Raw genomic sequence first — 9,825 nt, 5'->3', positions numbered from 1 at the left:
AGCCAGGAGGCCCCGCGCATCGCTCGCGGGGTCCCAGCTCCGGACGCGGCTGCCCGCTTCTTGCGGGTCGGCTCAACCCGCATCTCGGAGGGCCTTCCATCGCCGCGCCAGGTCCCGTCGGGCAGCGTCTCTTTCACTTGCTGTGTGCGCGGGCTGTCCTTCATTCACCCATTTCACTTTTATTTATTTAAATCTGATTAATTAATATATAATTGGTTTCAGAGGTAGAGATCAGTGATTCGTCAGTTGCGGACAACACCCAGCGCTCATCACACCACGTGCCCTCCTTCGTACCCGCCCCTCCTGCAACCCTCAGTTTGCTTCCAGTGATAGACTCCCTCTCTGGTTTCTCTTATTTTATTGTCCCCTCGCTTCCCCTGTGATCCTTTGTTTTGTTTCTTAACTTCCACATATCACTGAGATCATATGATATCTCTCTCGGATGGACATTTTGCTTAGCATAATGCCTTCTAGTTCCATCTGTGTCAATGCAAATGGTGAGTATTCATCCTTTCTGGTGCCTGAATAATATTCCATTGTGTATATGAACCACATCTTTAAAAAAAATTAACATAAAATGTATTATGTGTTTCAGGGGTACAGGTCTGTGAATCATCAGTTGACACATTTCACAGCACTCAGCATAGCACATACCCTCCCCAGTGTCCATCACCCAACCACCCTCTCCCTACTCCATAACCCCCAGCAACCCTCACTTTGTTTCCTGAGATTAAGAGTCTCCTATGATTTGTCTCCTTTCCCAGTCCCATCCTGTTTCATTTTTTCCCTCCCTACCCACCCCACCCCCCCACGACATCCCGGGTCTGCCTCTCAAATTCCTCATTTCAGAGAGATCATGTGATAGTTGTCTTTCTCTGATTGGCTTATTTTGCTTAGCATAATAATTTCTAGTTCCATCCATGGCATTGCAAATGGCAGGACTTTGTTTGTTTGTTTTTTTTTTTTTTTAAAGATTTATTTATTTATTTGACAGAGAGAGAGCACAAGTAGGCAGAGAGGCAGGCAGAGAGAGAGGGGAAGCAGGTTCTCTGCTGAGCAGAGTCCGATGTGGGACTTAATCCCAGGACCCTGAGACCGTGACCTGAGCCGAAGGCAGAGGCTTAACCCACTAAGCCACCCAGGTGCCCCAGGACTTTGTTTTTTTGATGGCTGCATAGTATTCCATTATCTATTTATACCACCTCTTCTTTATCCATTCATCTGTTGATGGGCATCTAGGTTCTTTCCAAAGTTTGACTATTGTGGACATTGCTGCTATAAACATTTGGGTGCACATGCCCCTTCGGATCACCATGTTTGTATCTTTAGGGTAAATACCCAGTAGTGAGATTGCTGGGTCATAGGGTAGCTCTATTTTCAACTTCTTAAGGAACCTCCATGCTGTTTTCCAGAGTGGCTGTACCGTCTTGCATTCCCACCAACAGTGTAGGAGGGTTCTCCTTTCTCCGCATCCTCGCCAGCATCTGTCGTTTCCTGACTTATTAATTTTAGCCATTCTGACTGGGGTGAAGTAGTATCTGTGGTTTTGATTTGTATTTCCCTGATGCCAAGTGATATGCAGCACTTTTTCATGTATCTGTTGGCCATCTGGATGTCTTCTTTGCAGAAATGTCTGTTTGTGTCCTCTGCCCATTTCTTGATTGGATTACTTGTTCTTTCGGTGTTGAGTTTGCTAAGCTCTTTCTAGATTTTGGATACTAGCCCTCTATCTGATATATCATTTGCAAATATCTTCTCCCATTCTGTCAGTTGTCTTTTGGTTTTGTTGACTGTTTCCTTTGCTGTGCAGAAGCTTTTGATCTTGACGAAGTCCCAATAGTTCATTTTTGCCCTTGCTTCCCTTGCCTATGGCGGTGTTTCTAAGAAGAAGTTGTTGCAGCTGAGGTCAAAAAGGTTGCTGTGTGTGTTCTTCTCAAGAAATTTGATGGATTTCTGTCTCACATGGAGGTTCTTCATTCACTTTGAGTCTATTTTTGTGTGTGGTGTAAGGAAATGGTCCAGTTTCATTCTTCTGCATGTGGCTGTCCAATTTTCCCCACACCATTTGTTGAAGAGACTTGTTTTTATTTTTTCCATTGGATATTCTTTCCTGCTTTGTTGCAGATTAGTTGACCATAGAGTTGAGGGTATATTTCTGGGCTCTCTGTTCTGTTCCATTGATCTATGGGTCTGTTTTTGTTCCAGTACCATACAGTCTTGATGATTACAACTTTGTAATAGAGCTTGAAGTCTGGAATTGTGAAGCCACCAATTTTGGTTTTCTTTTTCAACATTCCCTGGCTATTTGGGGTCTTTTCTGGTTCCATATAAATTTTAGGATTATTTGTTCCATTTGTTTGAAAAAAAATGGATGGGATTTTGATAGGCATTGCATTAAATGTGTAGAGTGCTTTAGGTAGCATAGACATTTTCACAATATTTGTTCTTCCAATCCATGAGCATGGAACATTTTTCCATTTCTTTGTGTCTTCCTCAACTTCTTTAATGACTACTTTATAGTTTTCTGAGTACAGATTCTTTGCCTCTTTGGTTAGGTTTATTCCTAGGTATCTTATGGTTTTGGGTGCAATTGTAAATGGGATCGACTCCTTAATTTCTCTTTTGCTGTTGGTATATAGAAATGCAACTGATTTTGGTGCATTGATTTACTTCCTGACACTTTACTGAATTCCTGTACAAGTTCTACCAGTTTGGAGTGGAGTCTTTTGGGTTTTCCACATATAGTATTGTAGCATCTGCAAAGAGTGAGAGTTTGACTTTTTTGCTGATTTGGATGCCTTTAATTTCTTTTTGTTGTCTGATTGCTGAGGCTAGGACCTCTAGTACTATGTTGAATAGCAGTGGTGATAGCGGACATCCCTGCCATGTTCCTGACCTTCGGGGAAAGGCTCTCAGTTTTTCCCCACTGAGAACAATATTCGCTTTGGGGTTTTCATAGATGGCTTTTATGATCTTGGGGTATGTATCCCTACACTGTGAAGAGTTTTGGTCAAGAAAGTATGCTGTACTTTGTCAAATGCCTTTTCAGCATCTATTGAGAGTATCATATGGTTCTTGTTCTTTCTTTTATTAATGTATTGTATCACACTGATTGATTTGCACATGTTGAACCATCCTTGCAGCCTAGGCATAAATCCTGCTTGGTCGTGGTGAATAATCCTTTTAATGTACCGTGGGATCCTATTGGCTAGTATTTTGGTGAGAATTTTTGCATCCACATTCATCAAGGATATTGGTCTGTAATTCTCCTTTTTGAGGGGGTCTTTGTCTGGTTTTGGGATCAAGGTAATGCTGGCCTCATAAAATGAGTTTGGAAGTTTTCCTTCCAACTATTTTTTGGAACAGTTTCAGAAGAATAGGTAGTAATTCATCTTTAAATGTTTGGTAGAATTCCCCTGGGAATCCATCTGTCCATGAGCTCTTGTTTCTGGGAGATTTTTGATGACTGCTTCAATCTCCTTACTGGTTATGGGTCTGTTCAGGTTTTCTGTTTCTTCCTGGTTCAGTTTTGGTAGTTTATACATCTCTAGGAGTGCATCTATTTCTTCCAGATTGTCAAACTTGCTGGTGTATAGTTGCTCATAATATGTTCTTATAATTGTTTGTAGTTCTTTGGTGTTGATTGGGATCTCTCCTCTTTCATTCATAATTTTATTAATTTGGGTCCTTTCTCTTTTCTTTTAGATAAGTCTGGCCATGGGTTTATCAATCTCATTAATTCTTTCAAAGAACCAGGTCCTAGTTTCATTGTTCTTTGCTTTCTACTTCATTGATTTCCACTCTGATCTTTATGATTTCTCTTCTCCTGCTGGGTTTAGGCTTCCTTTGCTGTTCCTTCTCCAGCTTCTTTAGGTTTAGGGTTAGGTTGTGCACTTGAGAACTTTCTTGTTTCTTGAGCAAGGTTCGTAGTGCTATATACTTCCCTCTTAGGACAGCCTTTGCTGTGTCCCATAGATTTTGAACAGCTGTATTTTCATTTTTATTTATTTCCATGATTTTAAAAATTCTTTAATTTCCTGGTTGACCCATTCATTCTTTAGTAGGATGTTCTCTAGTCTTCATGTATTTGAGTTCTTTCCAACTTTCCTCTTGAGTTCTAGTTTCAAAGCTTTGTGGTCTGAAAATATGCAGGGAATGATCCCAATCTTCTGATACCAGTTGAGACCTGATCTGTGACCCAGGATGTGATCTATTCTGGAGAATGTTCAATGTGCACTAGAGAAGACTGTATATACTGTTGCTTTGGGGTGGAATGTTCTGAATATATCTGTGATGTCCATCTGTGTGTCATTTAAAGCCTTTATATCCAGGGCACCTGGGTGGCTCAGTCATTAAGCAGCTGCCTTCAGCTCAGGTCATGATCCTGGGGTCCTGGGATCAAGCCTTGCATCTGGCTCACTGCTCAGCAGGAAGCCTGTTTCTCCCTCTCCCACTCCCCCTGCTTGTGTTCCCTGTCTTGCTGTGTTTCTCTCTGTCAAATAAATAAACAAAGTCTTTTAAAAAATAAAGCCTTTATTTCCTTGTTGATCTTTTGCTTAGATGATCTGTCCATTTCAGTGAGGGGGCAGTTAATTAATGTCAATGTGTTTCTTTGATTTTGTTATTAATTGGTTTATATAGTTGGCTGCTCCCATGTTAGGGGCATAGATATTTAAAATTGTTAGATCTTCTTGTTGGATGGACCCTTTAAGTATGATATAGTATCCTTCCTCATCTCTTATTATAGTTTTTGGCTTAAAATCTAATATACCTGATATAGGATTGCCACCCCAGCTTTCTTTTGATGTGCATTAGCATGATAAATTGTTTTCCACCCCCTCATTTTAAATCTGGGGGTGTCATTAGGTCTAAAATGAGTTTCTTACAGATAGCATATCAATGGGTCTTGTTTTTTTATCCATTCTGATATCTTTTGATTGGGGCATTTAGCCCATTTACATTCAGGGTAACTACTGAAAGATATGAATTTTGTGCCATTGTATTACCTGTAAGGTGACTCTTACTGTATATTGTCTCTGTTCCTTTCTGGTCTCCTACTTTTAGGCTCTCGTTGCTTAGAGGAGCGCTTTCAATGTTTCCTGTAGGGCTGGTTTGGTGTTTGCAAGTTATCTTAATTTTTGTTTGTCCTGGAAGCTTTTTATCTCTCCTTCTATTTCCAGTGACAGCCTAGCTGGGTATAATATTCCTGGCTCCATGTTTTTCTCATTTAGTGCTCTGAATATATCATGCCAGTTCTTTCTGGCCTGCCAGGTCTCTTTGGGTAAATCTGCTGCCAATCTATTATTTCTACCATTGTATGTTACAGATTTCTTGCCCTGGGCTGCTCTCAGGATTTTCTCTTTGTCGTTAAGACTTGTAAGTTTTACTAGTAGACGATGGGGTGTGGACCTATTTTTATTGATTTTGAGGGGGATCTCTGTGCCTCCTGGATTTTGATGCTTTTCCCCTTTGCCATGTTAGGGAAATTCTCTACAATAATTCACTCCAATATACCTTCGGCTCCCCTTTCTTCTTCTTCTGGAATCCAGATTATTCTAATACTGTTTCATCTTATGGTATCACTTATCTCTCAAATTCTCCCCTCGTGGTCCAGTAGTTGTTTGTCTCTCTTTAGCTCACCTTCTTTATTCTCCGTCATTTGGTCTTCTGTATCACTAATTCTCTCTTCTGCCTCATTTATCCTAGCAGTAAGAGCCTCCATATTTTATTGCACCTCGTTAATAGTTTTTTTTTTTTTTTAATTTCAGCTTGGTTAGATTTTAGTTTTTTTTTTTTTATTTCTCCCAAAAGGGTTTCTCTAATATTGCCCATGCCTTTTTCGAGCCCAGCTAGCACCTTGAGAATCGTCATCTGAACTCTAGATCTGACATATTACCAATGTCCATATTTATTAGGTTCTTAGCCTTCAGTACTGCCTCTTGTTCTTTGTGTGTGTGTGTGTGTGTGTGTGTGTTGAGTTTTTCCACCTTGTCATTTTATCCAGATAAGAATATATGAATGAGAGAGTAAAATACTAATAGGATGGCAAAGACCCCCGAAAAATATACGCTAGCCAATCAGAAAAGACCCAAAACCAGGGGGAAGAAGAAAAGGGGAAGAAAAAAATATATATATTAGACTGGTGACTAGAACAGAGCCATACCCTTGATTTTGGGTGTATTTTGATCTGTTAGAAGAAACTGCCTTGCAAAATTTGAAAGAAAGAAAAACTTATATACATTACCAAAATAAGGGTAAACACAATGAAGGGATGGAATATGACTGTGAAGATGAAAGCCAAAAAATATTCTTTGAAAGGGAATTGATAAAATAAGAAGTTGGTTGAAAAGAGAAAAAAAAAGAGAGAAAAGAATGTGATCAGGCTGGAAACTAGAATAAACTAACAAACTAACTAGAATAAACTAACATTTGCTAGATTTAGGGTATATTTTGATCTATTAGAAGAAATTGTATCCCCACATTTTAAAGAAAAAAATACTATTTGTATACAAAAAATAAGGTTAAATACAATGAAGGGAGAGAATATAACTATAACAATGAAATAAAAAAATTTTTTTCTTTATTTATTTGACAGAGATCACAAGTAGGCAGAGAGAGAGAGAGAGAGACAGAGAGAGACAGAGAAAGGAGGAAGCAGGCTGCCTGCTCAGCAGAGAGCCTGATGCAGGGCCCGATCCCAGTACACTGGGATCATGACCTGAGCCGGAGGCAGAGGCTTTAACCCACTGAGCCACCCAGGCGCTTCAACAATGAAAAATTAAAGATTTTTAAAAAGGCATTGATAAGATAAAATAGTTAAAATAGGTTAATATAGGAAAGAGGAAAAATTTTTAAAAAATTGAGTAAGAAAAAAACAAAACTAAAAAAATGAACTTTGCAAGACTAAAGACTCATGGGGAAAAAGCCATGAATCCTATGTGTTGCATTCCCCTGGTTCCCCAGTTCTCGTGGATCAGAACTCGGCGGGATCTCCTCGCTGATGTCCCGGGAGAGGGGCCTGTTGCTGTGATTCTCAAACGTCCTTGCCCGGGCCAAATTGCCCTGCCCTTGCCAGGGGCCAGTCTAGGTATCCGCGCAGTTCCGGTCTCCGGAGCTTTTGTTCCCTGGAGGCTCTCCAGAGCGCTCTGGAGGACCGGAATTAAGACGGCGGCCCCCAGTCTGCGCGGGGAGAGGCCGAGCGCCCTGGGGCTCGTCAGTGCGCCCTCGGGGAGGGACAGTCAGTCCCTCCTGTGTCCCCGGTCTCCCGCCGCACTTCCAGCTCCCCCGGCCGCGCCCAGTGCTTCTCTGTCTGGCGCACGTCCGTTGGGGTCTCCCAAGCCCGCAGATCCTTCCCGAGAAGGGCGGGGAGTCTCCCGCGTCTGCCGCCCGCGCCGCGGCCCACTGGACCCTGGATCCCAGTTGGCGGTAAGGCCGAGCCGAGAAGTGACGGCTGGACTCCACGTCTGCGGCCGGCTTCCCCGCTCCGATGCCTGGGGCTCTGCCACCCCCGACAGCGCGGGTGTCCCTGTGACCCCGCGGGTCCGCAGGCCACACGGTCCGCAGGAGCGCTCCGCCCGCCCGGCCTCGGGAGCGTCCGTGCGCGGAGCCGGCTTCTGCGGGTGCGGTTTCGCGCTCCGCGGCTCGACCTCGGCCGGGCGGTCTCTCTTCCTCGACGTCGCCCTCCAGAAAGCGGTGGCCTTCCTGCGCCGAGAACCGCTGCTCCTCTCCCGGGCCTCCGCGCCGTCTGCCGGTGTGTGCGCGGTTTGCGAGCCCACGGGCTGGCTGCGCAGCACTCGGCGCCCCCGGGTGCCTGCCTCGCTGCCCTCCGGCTGCGGCCCCCGGGCGCAGGTTCGCTCTCCGTTCCTCTGCCCACCGGCCTCTCGGCTGTCTTCCAGTTCGCTTATTATGGACTTTGCTGCTGGAAGTGAAAGACCCGCGGATCCCCTTACCCAAGAATCCAACACTGCCACTGGATGCAATCAGCAAGAGGTTCTTTATTGTTATGCAGGCGCCTGCGGGTGGTCGGCGCGCGCCTGCAGGTGGTCAGCAGCTCCTGCTAGCTGAGCACCCCAGGCTGGGGTGGTGCAGGATTTTTATAGACAGGTACAAACAAGTCCCGGATGGGACGGGGCGATTGGCTGACAATTTGAACATTTGAAAAAAGGCATACTTGGTGTTAGTGGATTGGCCCTGGAAGACCCCCTCGCGGGAAAAGAAAGGCGGGAAGGGGAAACAAAGAGGGGAAGTTTGACCTTATTACTCAGCAGAAAGACATCCTGTCTACGTGACTATGCAGCCCCCTGTCTACGTGACCTACGAGACCATGCAGCCCCCTTGCCTACGTGACCATGCCCCGGCTATTAGGAGAAGGTATCTTGTTCAAACAGGAGACAAGTGTCATGCCCTAAAAGCCAAGCGGTTACAGAAAGGCAAAAGAGCAGTTACATTGAATTCAACCCTGGGGGAAGGGTCTTTTCATTGCAAGGGGAGGAGGGGTACTTTTACACAACAAAAGAGCAGTTAATTAGTTAACGTGGGGGGGGGTCTTTCAGAAGCACTGGGGTGCAGGGGCCCCTTGGAAGCCAGCCATAACTGGCATCTTCATTTTGTGCAAAACCTCAGCCGCTCATCGCGAACCTTCAGGGCCTCTCCCCCGCCCGTCTGCGTGCACCACCAGCCTCCAGCTTTCCTCACAGTCTCAAGGTCTCTGTATGTTTTCCTCTTAGATGTGTGGAATCCTTTATTTCATGTTATAATCTTTATCTAGTTGGCATTTAATATGTCTTTTCCAAACTATACTGGTTATTGCAATTACCGTCTTGGTGGTATGGTCACAGAGGTGAGGATTTTGAGTTGGCTGTGAGATCTCTGCTTCCCTGTAATCCTATTATTTTTGTGGACATTTTGCTGTTTGTGATTTTTTTCCTTCAGGAATGCACACATACCATTAGGGCAAAAATACCTGTGAAACTTCTTACTGTTTGACTATAGAATCATGTAAATAACTTGATATTAAGTTTTTAAAACAGAAAATTACCAAAGCATATGGAGATTAAAAATAAAAGAGAAGAGTTACCTATAAGGGTGCCCGGGTGGCTCAGTCAGTTAGGCGCCTGCCTTTGGCTCCGGTCGTGATCCCAGGATCCTGGGATGGAGTCCTACATTGGGCTCCTTGCTTGGTGGGGAGCCTCTTTCTCCCTCTGCCTGCTGCTCCCCCCTGCGTGTGCTCTCTCTTTCTCTCTGACAAATAAATAAAATATTTAAAAAAAAAAAAAAGAAAGTGGCCATAGCTGCCCCACAATAGAACCACAGCTGATGAGGATGCTGATTGGAGACTGGCAGCCTTCCTGTGGGAGAGATGGTCCTCTGGCTCTCAAGCTCACTGACAGCTGCTGTCCAGGGGGCCATTCTCATCTGTAGGAGGTAGCTCTCGGGTTCACAAGACCGGGGCTGGTGGATGCTGAGAAAATGTCCTCGCCAGAGATTACAGGGAGAGTGGTCACAGTCCTATTGCAAAGGGACACAGGAACCCCAATGGCACGGCTCGTGTGAGAGCAGCTTTGGTGCCTCCCAAGCTTCTCATGATCAGGGTCCTGTGTAAGTTTTGTTGCTTGTCTGGGAATTTGCTACAAAAGTCATAGGATGTTTTACCTCCAATACCTAAAAAGGTCGATCAGATGTTGGCGGGAGGGTGGCGGCACTTTCTCTTTGTAATTGGAGGATGTAAGACTAACCATCTATCCATTCTAGCTTGTGCAATGTCTAGGTCGTTCCTGAGAAAGACCTAGGGCTCTGGATTTTACCTTCCCCGAAGGACCACCCAGC

This window comes from Mustela lutreola, chromosome 6 (assembly GCF_030435805.1).
Source record: "Mustela lutreola isolate mMusLut2 chromosome 6, mMusLut2.pri, whole genome shotgun sequence".
NCBI lineage: Eukaryota > Metazoa > Chordata > Mammalia > Carnivora > Mustelidae > Mustela > Mustela lutreola.
The sequence above is the reverse complement of the archived record's forward strand: the minus strand, read 5'-3'. Positions refer to the sequence as shown.